The following is an 18,950-nucleotide window of genomic DNA, read 5'->3' as shown; positions in this document are numbered from 1 at the left end:
GTAATGGTGGACTGAACTTGGAAAAAGTTCACAACTTTGTTTTACAAATAATATTGAAAATAATGAAGGAAAGTATTACAGAGAAGCAATTTGGTTCTCTGATCCTTTAAATACATGCTTCATTTCTTAATTTAAAAATATTCATGAAAAATCTGCAAGAAACAAAGGAGATTCATATCATGGTGCAAAAATTGTTTTTTAGGTTGTGATTTACAAGATTTGGAACCTTATAAAATTTCTGAGCCTTGCTTTTCTTTGAGCATTCCCTCCCCAACCACTGAAGTCTTGTGCAAACTTAAGAGTTGGAGTTCAGAGCAAATTTTGTTAAAGACAGGTTCTGTGATCCCTGAAGCCCGTATACCAGGGAACCTTTATCGATTAAGGATACATCTTCGGTTCCGGTCTCTTATGAGAAGCAGCTAGTTCAGTTAACATTGGTTGTGGTAAAAGACCCGGGCCAAGCTTGATGGAGCGGAATTGGTTGAGAAAGATTCCCCTTGACTGGCTCAACATTTATTGGTTAGAAAGTAGCTGCCTTAGTGATGTCCTAATTAAATACCTGGAACTTTTCTGGAAAGTCTAGGGACTATCAAAGGAGCCAAGGCCATCTGCATGTTGACCAGATAGCCATTCCAAGATTCTGCAAGGACCCCGCCCCCCCCCACTGTCATTTGCCTTGTTTGGCAAAAGTAGAGGCAGAAATCAGAAATGACAATCGGATCACCTTTGTGGGGATTTTAAACAAATTGTTAACTACATTTTGCTGCTGGATAAATACTCAAACTATCATGTAAAGGATTTATATATGCAAAGCTGGCAGGATGACTGTCCTTCACAAAGCTGGACTAGACCCTTGCGGAATTTCAGTTTCAGTTAGATGTGAAATTGTCATTTGGAGTATTGTCAGCTTGTGAAATATTTCAACAGCTGATGGAGAACATTTTACAAGGTCTACCCCAGATCACCATGATGTGCTAATAATAGGCAAGACTGATAAGGAGCACTTCGACCTTTCTTCCAAATGGGCATACACTTTCAAAGGGAAAATGTGTTCCAGACACCCCAAGTGACCTACATGAGCTACAGAGTCAAGACTGGGATATACCCATTGGAAGGTGAAGTAAAGGTGATCAAAGGTGCCCATGCTCCCACAATTATACCAGAGCTTAGATCTTTCCGTGGGCTGGTGAATTTTGCAGGAAGTTCATACATGATCTTGCCTCCACCCTGGTACCTTTGCGTTAACTCTTAAAAAAGTGTCAGCCTTGGAAATGGTTGCACAGCCAAGCCATAGCTTTTAAGGAAGTGACAAAACAGTGTTGACACATTATAATCCCTAGTGAGATCTGGCATTGACCTGCAATGCTTCGCTATGATATCGGAATAGTATTGGCTCATGGGTGACCCAATAGAGAGGAATGCTGGATTGTACATGCATCCAGGACTTCGACTAGTGCAGAGTGTAAACAGCCCAGATTGACAAAAAAAGGTTTGTTGGTCATATTTGGAGTCAGGATGTTCCACAAATACTTTCATGGATGTAACTTTATAATAATAATCGACTATGAATCCCTGCAAGGTCTACTTGAAGAGGACAATGCAATGTCGCCCATAGCTTCTGGTTGAATTCTGCTGTGGGCTATAACACTATTATGACAATACTATGTCTTTAAGAGATATATTTTGTCCAGGATCTTTATTTGAAGAAAGGTTGTGATAGAGCTACCAAGTGGTATGTTCAAAGTCAATGAAGTAAACAGTTTGGGAGGCCTTGTTTTTTTTTTGAAAGTTCAAACAACTTAGTTTTTGCTTTCTGCAGTTGATGTGGTCTTGAAGCTGGATGTGGAAGTGCTTGTTCCTTTCTCTGCTAAAAGCTGGGGTTCTCTTCCTGCTGCTAGAATTGCACGTGAGAATCTATTTTATTCAATTTGCCTTTGCCAAGGGTGTGCATATGGGATGTTACTGGATTGGAACAATTAAATAGTCCTAATTTTATATATATTACTTAAGCATTTTGATTGTTACAAAAAAGGTCAATTCTTTACTTATTTTGTCTGGGTTTTACCTGGAGTGCAAACATTATGTTTTGTTTAAAATGGAATAGTTTGACTAATCAAATTGCATCTGGAATGCAACTGCATTACACTCATTTTGAAAATAAGAAAATGTTACAGTGTTTGGTCTGGTGCATAGAAGTTAGGGGAATTGCATGATCAAAATCTCTAATTCCAAGTTGGGTACAGGATTATTGGACTCAAAGACAGTGAGTACTCAGTGTTGGTGTTTTTTATTTCAGGTGCTGCATTCGGTTGTGTGGTCATGGCTGTCAGCCACCAAGAGTATCCTAGGCATGGAAGAAGTAACTTCAGATCTTTTACAGGAAGTAAGCAAGGCAAAGCTTTGGGAATTGGCAAACAAGTTCAAGTAGGAGTTGCCTGTATCCGTGAGGATATTTGCAACAAAAGCACTACATTTATAATTGCCAGGAATGTAATCGAATCATTGGAGATTGCTAAATTTCAATTGCAAATGTAGCAGCCTGAATTAGAGGCAATGGCAAGGGGAAAAGAAAAAGAAAGAATAGCCCTGACAGAGCAAAAATAAAGAAAAAAGGAAATGAAACTGTTTGAATGAAGATTAAAAGCAAAGGAAAAAGGAAAAGGAGAGGAAGGCCTTGGAAGAGGAAAACAGGGAGAAAGAGAGTGTTTTTGAACTTTAGAGATTGGAATTGAAAACTCAGAGTCAACTTAAAATGGTGGGGGTAGAAGTGAAAGGTCAGAATAGTGATGAGGGCAGTACTGGAGAGCAATGCCATCATAGCCAAAGGCCTATTGGCAATCTTTTTAAATATGTCCAAGCACTGCCTAAATTTGACAAGAAGGATGTAGAAGCCTTTCTTTTGTTTAATTTTAGAAAGTGGCTAAACAAATTAAATGCCCAGTGATCACGTGGGCATTGTTGAACCAAACAGAGTTGGTAGGTAGAGCTAATGTGGCGATATCGAGGAAATATGATGAGGTCAAAAAAAAATCCCACCTTAAGTGTATATGAGCTAGTGTCAGAAGTATACAGACAACATTTTAGGAATCTAAGAAAGGAACCTGGTCAAACATACATAGAGTTTTAAAGGATCAAACAAAGTAGTTTTGAGAGGTGGAGAAGGGCATTAAAAAAAATCAAATACATTTTGGAGGAGTTCAAAAAATGTCACTTCCTGAAGTAGCAAGAACTAATGTGGAATAGCAAAGAGTTAAAATGGCAAGATTAGCATGAAAAAATGTTTCATGAGGTGTTTCCTAAATCAAAGTTTAGGATCCACATCAATTTCAATCTGTGAGGGATAGATGTTGAGAAAAAGAGAAATCTTCAGGATGATAGGGAAAAGGAGATCTCACTGAAGATAGTAAAGATAGCTTACCTCATGATAAAAAGGAAATCCATGAGGGGAAAGAGATGTAAAAAAGCTCAAGTGTTTTCACTTGAGCCACACGAAGTGCAGTGTTGGTGGATTAGTAAAAGCACTGAGATGACAGATGTGGGAAAACAGGATAAAGTGGTGAATTTTATCGAAATGGTGAAGGAAAACACAGTGGGGACTAAAAAGCTACAAAAGAATGTACAACCGGATCAGAGGTTAGTTGAGAAGCAAGTACCAAATCGACTTAAAGAATTTACTTGCATGGGTATGGTTTATTCAATGCGTCCTAGGGGAAGCAGGTAAATAAATTAAAATTTTAAGAGATACAGAAGCAAGTCAATCTTTGATGGTATGAGGTGAGAAGATATGTCATTCATAAAGAGTATTGCCAGAAAAAAAAGTGGCAATGTGTGAAAGTCATACTGAGAAGAGTAGTGTTCCATTATATAAAGTGTAGTAGGAGAGTCTGGTGAAAAGTGGTGAAATGGTGGTCGGAGTAATAGAAATCCTTGGTTCTGTAACTACGGTTTATACTTGGTAATGATGTAGCCGGATCACAGGTGGGAGTGATGTCCACTATGGTTGAAAAGCCAGTGAAAAATCAAGCCACTGAAGTGTTACAGGAAGTAAATCCTGGGGTGTTCCTGACGATGTGATAACAAGGTCAAGAAGTCACAGGTTGAAGCAAGAAGAGAAAGCAAAGAGTAAAGAGAAGGACATTGAAATGAAATAGTCATAAACTATATTTGATCAAATAGTTGAAGAAAAATAAGAACAGGTGGAGGATAAAGTGAATATTTTTATTTCAGAGAAATTAGCTGAATTTTCTACAACAGAAAGAGGAAAAATTCAAGTTGTATTAAAACTCATACATGAAAAAAAAATCTAAGCATATTCTGGAATGTTATTATCATAAAATGAAGTCTTGATGAGGAAATGGAGACCATCACATATTGAGGTGATGAGAAATTGGCAGAAGTTCAAAGTTGTATTACCAGTGGGTTATAGAAAGGAAGTGTTGCGGGTAGCACATAAACTACCTGTGGGAGTCATTTGGGACTAAGGAAATCTTAAGCAAAAATACAAAATCATTTTTATTGGCCTGGACTACACAAGGATGTGGTTGAATTTTCCCAGACATGTCATATATATCAGGTAATTGGAAAACATCAGACAGTAATAAAACCAGCACTCTTAATATCCATTTCTGCATCTGAGGAACCTTTAACAAGAGTTTTAGTGACTAAGTTGACCCCCCATCTAAAACAAAATGTGGGCATCAGTATTTATTAATTATAACGGATGTTTCGATTAGATTTCCAGACACCATTCCATTATGCGGTATCATAGCTAAAAGGATTATAAAAAAGTTACACAAATTTGTTTTACTACATACAGACTATACACAGAAATACAATTGGATCAAGGGTCAAATTTTACATCAAGGTTATTCAAGGAAATTATGGATAGAATCAAAGAAATGAGAAATCAGGTTATTGCTAATGGATGGCAGCCTATCGCCTCTCCCCTCAACATTCCGGTCATTAACTGGTCGTCTCCAAAAAAAATGACATAGAGTGGCTGTTCCCCACAGTCATGGGTGAGGGGAATTTCTATGGAACCTTTAAGAGCTAGAAATGAGGTGTGTTTAGGCATGAGCCAAAATATCAATTACCCTGACAGGAAAGTAGAAGCAAGAGTTAAATCAATAATATGTTTATGGTGTGTCAGGCTTCACATTGACTTATGTTAGGTTTCCACTTGTAATACATGCCATGAACATTCATTAGCATTCAGTCATTTTAATTTACATCTGGCCTTCAAGACAAAACTCACAGTTGTTTATTGTTGACATGCACTGAACTACTTTGTACACTTCAGTTTTGTCTGAGGTTAGTGCATTTTGCCTGACAAATTTTGAATTGTAAAGCAGGGGAGCTGGAAAATGGCAGCTTGCATGGAAACATGGGACCAGCAAGGGTGAGTAATTGACAGCATGAGTGTGTGGGGAAGGTCATGGATGATTGGAAGAGGGACATGCCTATACTTAGGGTGTGAAGATCAAGCCAATATTTTACACAAAGGTAATTTTGTTACTGTTCTTAACAAATATTTAATGATTACACAGCATGAGTTGTCTATCCATGCAATGAAAAATAGTCACTGGTTAATTCATTTTGAGGTGGCTATATTCATTGTCAATTTCCTTAGCTGAAGTTAGGATAAAATAGAGAAATTTTAAAGATTAAGATAAAAACAATTTGCGATCTTCAGCTGATTGAATCTGTGTTCTGGTCAATTGTTCAACTTTAGGATTCACAGATAGAATAGCTGATTGAGAGGAGAATGTGATTATGTATTTAAGAGTTATCTTTGCAAAGATAAATACTAGGTATTCTTAATCAGTTTCAGATACTGATCCTAGCGTAAACTTAGTTTAGATAACTGTCAATCAATTTGCAATTATCAAATCAAACATCCCTCAAAATTAATCCAGGTTTTTTTTTTGTTTCCTTTAAAATGAGCAATTGTGGCATATTTTCACAAGTGAATTGAGGAAGGAGGCAACTCTGAGTTGCTGCAGCTTAATCAAAATTCAAATAGTTTCACCTAATGAGATGTTTTAGCAGCAAATATTGAGTACAGCCAAAGAGTGGAAGGTCCTGCTGAACCATAAACAAGAGTTTTTCCATGTTCACTAGCCCTGACTCATGTTAATGTGAAAAATATTGATAGTCCATATCATACGGAGAACACAACCAGTACCATATACCACACTGCATAAAGTTTTAATGAGAATCTGCTCTGTGCAACAATTGATGCCATTTTATCTTAATGAGACATGCAAAAATAGCAGTCAAAAGGAAAATGTCAAACCTACAGAAAATCAAGCAACAAAAAGAAAAGAAATGTGACTCTTCTCATCTTCATTTTTAAAATATTACTTGCCTTTATTTGTGATGTGGAGGTGCCAGTGTTGGGCTGGGGTGGACAAAGTCAGAAGTCACACAACACCAGATTATAGTCCAACAGGTTCATTTGAAATCACAGGCTTTCAAAGTGCTGCTTCTTCATCACATCTGAAAGCTCGTGACTTCAAATAAACCTATTGAACTATAACCTGGTGTTGTGTGACTCCTTACTTTGTCTTTATTTAATTTTGGTAGGTTCCTATTCTCACTTGCTTACCTATCAATAAAGGGGGCATTTTTGCATATGTACTTGAGACTTGTCACGGGTAGAACACAATTGTTCTACCTCAAAGACTAATATTCTTCTTAATGTCTTAGAGTATCCCACAAATCTTTTGAACGGTATAGTTAATCTTTCTTCAATTCCCTCCAACACCAAGTAGTTTGATCAACAGCTATTACTCTCATGTAGTTTGTCCCTACTATGCCAGATTCCTTCCAATGGGGCCTTTAATACTACACCATAGTTCAGGAATGCTTTGCTCTATTACTGATTTTTCTCATGCAATATTACTCCATTAACAGAGTTTTGGTCTTCCTAATCCTGCATAAAGTACTCCTTATTGGAGTTCAAAACAAATTGTCAGGATTATTGCCATTTCAACTCACTGTTTCAAATTAAAATACAAGTTTTAACACACTCTGCAAAATCATTATGATCAAAGTTTTAAGCAGTATTTTTTGTAACCCTCAAATATCTCAGTGGCATTTAATCAAGATTTCAATAATGCCCCAGCAGCATAAATATCCAGAATTAGCAGTCTTTGCTAATTGCAATGTAGAATATGGTAAGAAGGTGAGAAAAGAGAGGAGAGAATGTTATGAGATGGATGGAGCAGGAGAGAAGTAAGAAGATACATGGGGGAGACAAAAAAAGGAGACGGTGAGAATGGTGCAGCAAAGTCCAGATCAATTATTAAAGAAACTCAGTGACCTTTTCCCACTTCTGGTTTTCACTTCACGTATACAGCTGATCCGTCAGTCATGGCCTCCTCTTGATCCAAATAATAATACAAAAATTCTCAATTTTCCCTTTCCTCTCTTTATTCACAGTCAAAGTAATCCATGTACCCACCTTTACTTTACCAGTGATAATGGATGTCAGTGAAGATGAAAGCTATTTCCCTGAAATTGACTTCTGTGACATGATTTCTGAGGCTTTATTCTCAGAAACCCTCGGGAATGGAGTGCTGGCTGTATGAGAATCTCTGGTGACCTCACATGAAAGAAGATTCAGCTGAGTGGTACTTCACATTCTATATCCACAAGCAGCTAAAATAAGTATAGGCTTTCAACTCAATGGATTAGATCAATGTTCAGCTGCATTAAGTATCAAACTTATCAAAATGTGTATATTTGAATGTCAGACCACTTATTAACTTGGAGGAAGTTCAGCTGCTGCAGGGTGATGTGCTGTTAGTAGTCATGGCAACAGTGATAGTGGCAATTCTTTGGTAGTTACAATGTCTGTGATGATTAATGCCTCTTTTGCAACTGGTGACTGTGTAATGCTTTTTCGTTCTCTACTCTACAATAGATGGTTCGGGGGTGGGAATACATGTTGGGTCAGCACAATTATCATCTCATGCATTCACCTACCTTATGCTGCCACTAATGTTCAATGTCCAAACAGAGTTTTTGGTCAACCATTGACTGGAAGCAGTCGTTTGCTACAAAAGCATCAGCACCAAGAAGGCTACACAGTGTATGCAACTGAAATTTTTATCTACTTCTCTGTAAAGAGGAGCAAATGCCATATTTAGACCTACCTTCATTTTGTGCTGCCATTTAAGTATTTAGAAACAGAAAAAAGGTTTTAGATTCCATAAGAATCCATAATCGTCTCTACAAAAAGCTATTTTATTACAAGTCAGGCATCTTTTATACGAAAACTTCAGGCTAGATGTTTTTTGAATAATGGATATTTTTGGACATAAGGCAGTAAATAGATTGCTTGTTCTAACTTGGCAAATAGCCTTAAAATCAAGACCCCAGTGTCTGTTTGAAACATTGAACTTATTAAACTGCAGTCAATTTTGCTAGTTTTACATTAAGCAAATGCAAAGAACAAAGTGTGTCAGATTTGTTGAATAAAGAAACAGATTTTGAATCTTGTAGGAGTTTCTGGGACAGTCGAATTCTGCCAACTGTGTTGGGAAATCTTGTCATGTTGCTTAATGAATCAGTTAAACAATTCAGAATGATTATTATCTCCTGTGATAGCCACACCCAACTATTATTGGTAACATTGTGTATAGCCTATGTAGACAGTCATGTAGAAAAATAGCCAATTTGCACCCAATAAAGTCCAACAGACAAAAACAACAGGCTGATCTGTTTTTATGCCATTGGCTGAGGCATTGTTGTTGACAGGATTCATGGTGGCTTGGAGTTTTTTACATCTATCTGAACATGTTACTGAGATCTCAGTTTAACATCCCAAGCAACACATTTGATAATGCAACACCCTTCCAATACTTACAGTGGAGAGTTAGTCTGAAGTCCTTAACTGCATGGGTGTAGCTTAAAATCTCAAAAGCTAACATAGCTCCTAAGTGAGCCAAGATTAGAGTGGTGCTGGAAAATCACAGCACATCAGGCAGCATTCCCGATGAAGGGCTTTTGCCCAAGACATCGTTTTATTCCTGCTTGTCGGATGCTGTCTGACCTGCTGTGCTTTTCCAGCACCACTCTAATCTTGACTCTAATCTCCAGCATCTGCAGTACCCACTTTTCCCTAAGTGAGCCAATCTGGCTTTAAGACCTTTATCATCCAATATTACATTTATCTGATAGCTAAAACACATTCAAAAAATGATCTTTGCCAATAATTCTTGGTCTAAAATACTCTATCTTAATTTTAGGAGATAAGTATTAATGAGGAAACTTATTTAGTCCACCTTTATTCAACAATCTAGAAAAATATTAACGCTTCTGGTTAAATTACAGAAATAATTCCAGTGATTTTGCTTCACTTCAGAATTGATTCCACATATTGATTTACCTGCAATTTTTGGAATTTCTGATCTCAACCCTTAATAAACCTTTTATAAATTTGACAACTTTGCAACAAGTTGCTGAATCTAACTTACTAAGGTCAGTTAGAAACAGTATTGCATGAGTTTATAATCCTAAGGTAACCAATTCGGTCCTTCACTCCACTTTGATAACTTATCTAACAATTATTTTCAGCCCTTATTCAGTTTTACTTCAATTCTCTAAACACTCCTTCACTAATAGTCTTTCAAACAGAACTTTACCAAAACTAATGAGAAGTATTGCAACATCAAGTTGAGAGATGTCCCACAAGTCAATTACATTATAATTTCCTCAAAAAGTCAACATTGACAGTGTTATGAAACAAGAGCAGACTAGCAAATTTATTTTGAACAAGATCACCACATTATGTTATGATTTGGTTCAGGACCTGTCAGGACCTATTTATTTTGTTAAGATATACAAAATGTGAGATCCATGACACTTGCTAAGAGAATAAAAGATACAGAACTTCACAGTGTTAAACAGATAACAAATTTACTACAAAAGTTAGAACAGTAAAACAATGCACAATAATTAGACAATTTATTTCTAATACCCATAATTAACACATGATAAGTGTGGGTATATACTGTGGATGAAAGCTGCAGCGCACATTAAAGAGCCTTTGTGATAAAGGCAGATTTCTCACCAATTTGCCTCAGATATTAATGATATAGTAGGTCAGCAAACATCACTAAGCTTTACAACTCTTCAATTTGCTGATCTGGCCTTGAAGTTCCCTACCAGGAGCCAGTTTGACATGGAGTGCTTAAATGACTAATATTGTTTTTAATCAATCATTCTCCTTTCTAGATCTATGTTCACCTGGACTCAGGAACTCCCCCTTCAGTACCAAGATTCATAGACACAGTCTGGCTTAATGCTTCACACACTAGATCTTTGCTGTTTGTGTCCCTGAGCTCTAACCTTGCTCAGTTGCATCAAGAGAGGGATTCCTGAAGATGGGCTTATGCCCAAAACTTCGATTCTCCTGCTCCTCGGATGCTGCCTGGCCTGCTGTGTTTTTCCAGCGCTACATTTTTCGACTCAGTCGCATCAAGCAGACATTGCTTGTGGTTTTTCACCTCAATTCTCAGTTATACTGACTTGTGGTTCCAGCCACCTTGTGAGCCACAACTTCCATAATTTATCCCAAACCCTCACTGCAAAACCTAGCTGCCCACTTACTCCTCCAACTTGGCCTGAATACAAAAGGCATAGAGATATCCAACTAATCTTGGGAGTTAACTCATTGCCTCCGACACAAAGCCTGACTAGTTCAGATGGCTTTTATAGCGTCATAGAATCATAGAGATGTACAGCACAGAAACAGACCCTATAGTCCAACTCGTCTGTGCCAACCAGATATACCATCCCAATCTAGTCCCACCTGCCAGCACCCGGCCCATATCCCTCCAAGCTCTTCCTATTCATATACCCATTCAGATGCCTTTTAAATGTTGCAATTGTACCAGCCTCCACCACTTCCTCTGGTAGCTCATTCCATACATACAATACACTCTGAGTGAAAACGTTGTCCCTTAGGTTTCTTTTATATCTTTCCCCTCTCACCCTAAATCTATGCCCTCTAGTTATGGATTCCCTGACCCCAGGGAAAAGACTTTGTCTATTTATCATGCCCCTCATGATTTTATAAACCTTTATATGGTCACCCCTCAGCCTCCCACGCTCCAGGGAAAGCAGCCCCAGCCTGTTCAACCTCTCCCTATAGCTCAAATCCTCCAACCCTGACAACATCCTTGTAATTCTTTTCTGAACTCTTTCAAGTTTCACAACATCTTTCCGATAGGGAGGAGACCAAAATTGCATGCAATATTCCAACAGTGGCCTAACCAATGTCCTGTACAACCGCAACATGACCTCCCAACTCCTGTACTCAATTCTCTGACCAATAAAAGAATACATACCAAATGCCTTCTTCATTATCCTATCTACCTGCGACTCCACTTTCAAGGAGCTATGAACCTGCACTCCAAGGTCTCTTTGTTCAGTAGGACCTTACCATTAAGTGTATAAGTCCTGCTAAGATTTGCTTTTCCAAAATCCAGCACCTCACATTTATCTAAATGAAACTCCATCTGCCAATTTTCAGCCCATTGGCCCATCTGATAAAGATCCTGTTGTAATCTGAGGTAACCTTCTTTGCTGTCCACTATAGTTTCCATTTTGGTGTCATCAGCAAATGCACTAACTATACCTCTAATGCTCACATCCAAATCATTTATATAAATGATGAAAAGTAGTGGACCTAGCACCAATCCTTGTGGCACTCAACTGGTCACAAGTCTCCAGTCTGAAAAACAACCCTCCACCACCACCCTCTATCTTCTACCTTTGAGCCAGTTCTGTATCCAAATGGCGAGTTCTCCCTGTAGTCTATGAGATCTAACCTTGCTCACCAGTCTCCCATGGGGAACCTTGTCGAACGTCTTACTGAAGTCCACATAGATCACATCTACCGCTCTGCCCATATCAATTCTCTTTGTTATGTTAGCGCGGATGAAATGATCTCAGTCCAAGCCCAGAGTGCGGTTCGACAATCGGTAACTTTATTGAAGTATGTAACGCCAGCGGAGACCAACCGAGGTTTGAATCTCGATCGCTCTAACGTTTCCCGTGCGATGTTACAAGTTATATACTTCATGAGTCAGAATGTAGGAGATTGGGTACGAATGAGTGTGAATGGTGGTACTCATGGCTGGAGTATGTGTGAATGTCAAGTTTCCTGCCGTCCTTGGAGAGTCGGCAGCATACACAAAAGGTGTGCTGTTTATCTTTATGTGAATGGGTCCGGGTGCTATCTGCTTGTCTCTCCGTGAGGGCTGGAGGCTAGCACCCCCCTTTGTTACTTCCAAAGTGTCTGTTAGGTTCATCCTTTTGTGTAGGACTGTTCTGCATGATCAGGTTATGGGTGTGTGTCAGTTGGGACATTGACGAGATTATAAGATGGGTTTCGATCTATGAGTCATGACCATTGTCTGGAGTCCTGACGAGTGTCTGGTCTGGTGTGTATTTGGATCTGTCTTTGGGTCCCCTTCTCCTGATCACGTGGTCGGGCTGGCAGCTGCTGTCTTAAAATAAATACTGTTTGCTTTAAAATGGATACTGCTGGCTTAAAATGGATACTGCTGGTTTTCCCGATGTGGGCCTTGCTCCACGGTAAACACGGGACGGTTAATGCCTGCCTTCAGTTACTTCTTCAAAACTTAATCAAGTTCGTGAGACATGATTTCCCACGCACAAAACCATGTTGACTATCCCTAATCAGTCCTTGCCTTTCCAAATACATGTACATCCTGTCCCTCAGGATTCCCTCCAACAACTTGCCCAGCACCAACATCAGGCTCACTGGCCTATAGTTCCCTGGCTTGTTTTTACCACCTTTCTTAAACAGTGGCACCACGTTAGCCAACCTTCAGTCTTCCAGCACCTCACCTGTGACTATCAATGAAACAAATATTTCAGTAAGAAGCCCAGCAATCATTTTCCTAGCTTCCCACAGAGTTCTGGGTACACCTGATCAGATCCTGGGGATTTATCCACTTTTATGCATTTCAAGACATCCAGTACTTCCTCCTCTGTAATATGGACATTTTTCAAGATGTCACCATCTATTTCCCTACATTCTAAATCTTCCATGTCCTTTTCTGCAGTAAAAACTGACACAAAATACTCAATTCTATGAGGCATCTAAAAATCTGCTCTCTGCCTCATTCACATGTTAACTGACCTTTGGACCCTGTCTGTCTTCTTTGATTTTTTTTGTTCGATTGATTCCAAACTCTCCTGAGTGACCTTTTGAAAACTTTCCAGAGAGCACCATCCCTATCACGGGGCTGAATTAAATGTTGCCACCTGACACCCCTTGTGGTCTGAATGTCACATTCTCAAATAATACTGGCTTACCTGGTACAATTGGATACACAGGAAATGAATTTCACCATAATAGTTGTGTAGAACATCCTCCTTCTGAATAATATCACTCCTGTACTTGCTGACTGACACTGTCTCCAATTCAATAACTCTTCAAATTGAATTTTTTTAAACTTGTGTTAAAATCCACTCATGGTTTTGCTCTTTGCTATTTCTGTAACTCCTCCAGCCCCACAACTATGAGATCTCTGTATTCCTCCATTTCTGAATTGTTGTATATCATCCCATTGTGGCACAGTTACTCAGTGTTTAGCACTACTACCTTGCAGTACTAAGGACCTGGGTTCGATTCCCCCTGTATGGTAGTTTGCACAATTTTCCCATGTTTGCATGAGTTTCCTCTGGGTACTCTCGTGTCCTCCCATAGTCCAAAGACGTGCAGTTTAGGTGGATTGGCCATGCAAAGCTTCCCATAGTGTCCAGGGGATGTGCTGGCTAAGCGGATTAACCATGGAAAACTAGAGGGTGTCTCGGTGGGATGCTCTTTCTGATGCTCTTCGGAGGGACTTGTGGATTTGATGGGCCAAATCGCCTGCTTCCTCACTGTAGAGACTCTATGATTGTCACTTGAATGATAACTTTGCCTAGAGATACCTATTCTGCAAAGTTTGGATCTCATTCTTAACTATTTCCATTTACATAACTCCTCTCCTTCATTAAAGCGCTCATTAAAACTTTACCTCTTCAAGAAATATTTTGATCACCTAGTCAGATATTTTCTTAGGTGCCATCTATGGTTCAATTGGAACCAATTTGCCCCAGAGACAGAATGTCATGATTCAAATCGCATTCCAGAGGCCAGTTTGGGGTGGGGGGGGCACATGGAGGATGTTTTGGTGGGATATGCTTCAGAGGGTCAGTGCAGACTCAATGGACTGAATGGTCTCTTTCTGCACCATTGAGATTCTTTGATTCCACCAATATCCTCTGTGGTGTAAAACTGAGTAAGGTCTTTAGGTCTCTCTGCTCTCCCTTGTTCTCAGGTTCTTGCAGGTGAGGTTCACAGATAACATGGGAAAACCAGCCACCTGATTCTATGATGGCTTTTTTTTTGTATTAATCCTTTCTGAAGCCCGTTCTCTGATAACATGAATTATTTGGGCTTTGTATCCAGACAAAAATGCTAATATAATCCTAGCTCTGTTCTATCTTGGAAATAAATATGCAATTTAAAGTCTAAACATTTACAAAATCTGACATTCCTAACACCTCTCCCTCAGAGTTGGAGAGTACACACAGTGACAGATGTTCTTGCCATTGTTTGAATAACTTGTACCTTCTCTTTAATGTTTAACAACCAAGTCACCCAAACTGGTCATCAGGGAAAATTCCAAGCAGTTCTGATGACAACTATCATTTCTCCTTTGAACTCCAAATTAAAGAGACAATCCTTAAATATCACTCAAGTAATAAGTTTATAAGATTCTTATAAGCACCAAAGTCACTCGACTTAAAAGTATTTAATGGTTGCAGAGATTTGTGACATCTTGAGATTGCAAAAGATGTTATTCAAATACAAGTCTTTCTTTTTCTTTCTTTACGTGGATCAGTATATGATTTAATCCAATAACATTCCTGTGAAGGAACTATGGCAAGAATCCAGGGCAAAACACCATGCTTGATGGGGACCATGCACATGCTTTCAAAATTCAATCCCACCACCGCTGACATCATAGTGCCAGGAGTGAGTAACATCTATAAATTGCACTGCAGCAATTCACAAAGGCTCCTTTGACAGCACCTTTGAACCCATTGTCTTTATCACCTAGCATGATGTGGTGTGCAGATACACAAGAGCACCACCAACAACCAACCCTCTTGGTCACATATCATCCTGTCTTGGAACTATATTGCCATTCCTTCATTATCAATGGGTCAAAATCTTGCAACTTCTAAAGCAATGCAGATATATTCATACCCCATGAACCTCAGCTGTTCAAGGCAGCAGCTCATGAACCTCAAGGGCAATTAGCAATACAGGTAGATAATAAGTGCTAACTACACTTATGATGCTCAATCTCAAGAATGAATTTTCAAATGATTACTATGAATTTTGCCACATAGTGGAACCTATTTGGCTTTGTTAGCGTGGAATTAAGAGGATGAGGGTAGAGGCATCTTGAGATTTGAGTCAAGACTAGAGTGGTGCTAAAAAAGCACAGCAGGTTAGGCAGGATCTGAGGAGCAGGAAAATCGATGTTTTGGGCAGGAGCCCTTCATCAGGAATCACTTTCGCGCAGCTTAAGATTTGCTGAAAGCAATCTGTAAAAGTGTTCACACTAGAAACCAAAGGTAGGAGCAGCTAGATGAGCATACAGTCTTTCTGTCTCAGAGATTGCAGGCAAAGGAAAAAGGTTTCATAGAGACAGGAAACAACTAGCAGCATTCTGAAAATCCTGAATACTGCAGGGAGGACTATCTCTGGTCAAAGAGAGACATCCCGTGAAAATCTAAAATCTCAAAGATTTTCCAGAAGATCATAGGTGAAGAAATCAACAAAATTCAATGTCAGTTCTGGAATTGTCAGCGGACTGAGGGAGAAGACTTTTAATGGCCATTCAATGCTCAACTTAGTGAAATGGGAAGGCATGAGCCAATGGAACTTGAGTGTAATTGTGGGCTGTTCCCTGTAAAAACCAACCTGTGGAGGATGCTCTTGCATTGCCAATCATGTTAACATATTATAAGAGCAGATGCTGGAATCTACTGAAAACAAAAAATGCTGGTAATCACAGCCAGTCAGACAGCATCCATCAAGAGAAAGCAAGCTAACATTTTGATTCTAAATGACTCTTCATCACAGTTGACTTTAAGTGAGGAGGGAACAGCATTTATGCAATAGTGGAGGGTTGGAGTGCTGAAGGAGAAAGGCTGCTGATAGTGCAGATTAAGTGATTGGAATGTGAGAATGGCAGAACAGTAATGTATCCAACTTCCAAACTGGAAAGAACAGATAGTCCCACTGGAGTGGGAGGAGGGGAGAGAGGACATGGTGACAGAGAATACAACAAGTAAGGCTAAAAAGAAAGGGAAGAAATGGGAGTAGGTTAGTATTGAGTTCAACACCTTCAGATTGTGAACCTACTCTCATTCCTTCCCTTACTGTTACTTTTACTTGTTACATTCTCAATCACCATGTCCTCTCACCCCTCCCACCACTCCTACCAATATTGAACTCTTAAAATCTCAAATTATGGTCTAATGGCAAAAAAGCTCAGGGAAGTGAATTGAGACTTCAGATCAGGGAAATAAAGAAACGCTATGACATACAATACATACCACCACCACCACAATCTGTCCCATTGTCAACAAACTAGAGGATGAGGGTAGCAGTGGGAGAGAATGAAGGGAGACATGGGTGAAGCCCAGATTAAACCCCGACCACCAAGCTAATCAATATATTAGGAAATTTAGCAATATTAGGAAACTTAGACTCACTATTCACCCAACAAATAGGCTTAACAATGCTAGTCACTGCATTCATTCACTTCTACAGATACAGCCTAGACTGCACCACCCCAGGTCTACATTATCTGGATGTCAGCTAGGCCCAGATAAGCTGGCCAAAATTCAGGACGAGATTAACTACATGCTGGAGTGTCAACTAATACAGCTGAGCAGCAAAAGCTAGAGCTCCCTGGGAGCATTCGTCCCAAGGTAGACAGCTCCATAAGGCTCTGTGTTGGTTACTGAAAAGTTAATGCAGTGACCAGAATGAAGTCCTACTCGATATTTAGGCTGGAGGATTAAATAGTTAGGTTACATAAAACAACCAACATTACAAAGTAGATTTATGCAAAGGATAATGACGGATTCCCTTGACTGTTCGTACAAAGGAAATCTCCACTTTCAGAACTCTGGATAGAATAAATCAGTGTCCAGTCATGTCATTCAGACTCTAAAATGGATCAGCTGGCTTTTAAAGGCCGATGGACCACTTAGTCTTATCTAATTGTGTAACATACCTAAATAACCTAGTACACTTGGGAAACCAAATTGGAGCAACCAAAAATAACCTAATAGAAAATACAAGGAGCAGGAGAATTGACGTTTCAGGCATAAGCCCTTCTTCAGGCTTATGCCCGAAAGGTCGATTCTCCTGCTCCTTGGATGCTGCCTGACCTGCTGCACTTTTCCAGCAACACATTTTTCAGCTCTGATCTCCAGTATCTGCAGTCCTCACTTTCTCCTGATAGAAAATACAGTCGATATAGAAATGGTAACAATGTTGGAATGTGACTGGAACAATAGTTGTTAAGATACTTACTACGGTGTCTAGTGATCAGAGGTCTCATTGCAACTCTTCCTTCCCAATCTATTGCCATTCAGATAATTATCTGCCTTCCTATTTTTGCTACCAAAGTGGATAACCTCATATTTATCCACACTGTACTTCATCTGTCATGCATTTTCCCACTCAGACAACTTGCCCAAATTACACTGAAGTATCTCTGCATCTTCCTCACAGTTCACTCTCACATCCAGCTTTAGCATGCCTACACACTTCGGCAAGTAACTCAGCTTCTGACTCCCCAGAGTCCATCCATCATCTACAAGGCACAAGTCAGGAATGTGATGGAATACTCCCCACTTGCCTGGATGGGTGCACCTCCAACAACACAAGAAGCTTAACATTATCCAATACAAAGCAGCCCACTTAGAATCATAGAGTCATAGAGATGTACAGCATGGAAACAGACCCTTCGGTCCAACCGTCCATGCCAACCAGATATCCCAATCCAATCTAGTCCCATCTGCCAGCACCGGCCTCCAAACCCTTCCTATTCATATACCCATCCAAATGCCTCTTAAGTGTTGCAATTGTACCAGCCTCCACCACATCCTCTAGCAGTTCATTCCATATACGTACCACCCACTGCATGAAAAGGTTGCCCCTTAGGTCTCTTTTATATCTTTCCCCTCTCACCCTAAATCTATGCCCTCTAGTTCTGGACGCCCCGACCCAGGGAAAATACTTTGCCTATTTATCCTATCCATGCCCCTCATGATTTTGTAAACCTCTATAAGGTCACCCCTCAGCTTCTGACGCTGCAGGAAAAACAGCCCCAGCCTGTTCAGCCTCTCCCTGCAGCTCAGATCCTCCAACCCTGGCAACATCCTTGTAAATCTTTTCTGAACTCTTTCAAGTTTCACAACATCTTTCCGATTGGAAGGAGACCAGAATTGCACACAATATTCCAACAGCGGCCTAACCAATGTCCTGTACAGCCGCAACATGACCTCCCAACTCCTGTACTCAATACTCTGACCAATAAAGGAAAGCATACCAAACGCCTTCTTCACTATCCTATTTACCTGTGACTCCATGAAGCTATGAACCTCCACTCCAAGGTCTCTTTGTTCACCAACACTCTCTAGGACCTTATCATTAAGTGTATAAGTCCTGCTAAGATTTGCTTTCCCAAAATGCAGCACCTCGCATTTATCTGAATTAACATTCATCTGCCACTTCTCAGCCCATTGGCCCATCTGGTCAAGATCCTGTTGTAATCTGAGGTAACCCTCTTCGCTGTCCACTACAGCTCCAATTTTGGTGTCATCTGCAA

This window comes from Hemiscyllium ocellatum, chromosome 28, assembly GCF_020745735.1.
Source record: "Hemiscyllium ocellatum isolate sHemOce1 chromosome 28, sHemOce1.pat.X.cur, whole genome shotgun sequence".
In the NCBI taxonomy this organism is placed as follows: domain Eukaryota; kingdom Metazoa; phylum Chordata; class Chondrichthyes; order Orectolobiformes; family Hemiscylliidae; genus Hemiscyllium; species Hemiscyllium ocellatum.
Note: the sequence above shows the minus strand (reverse complement) of the source record.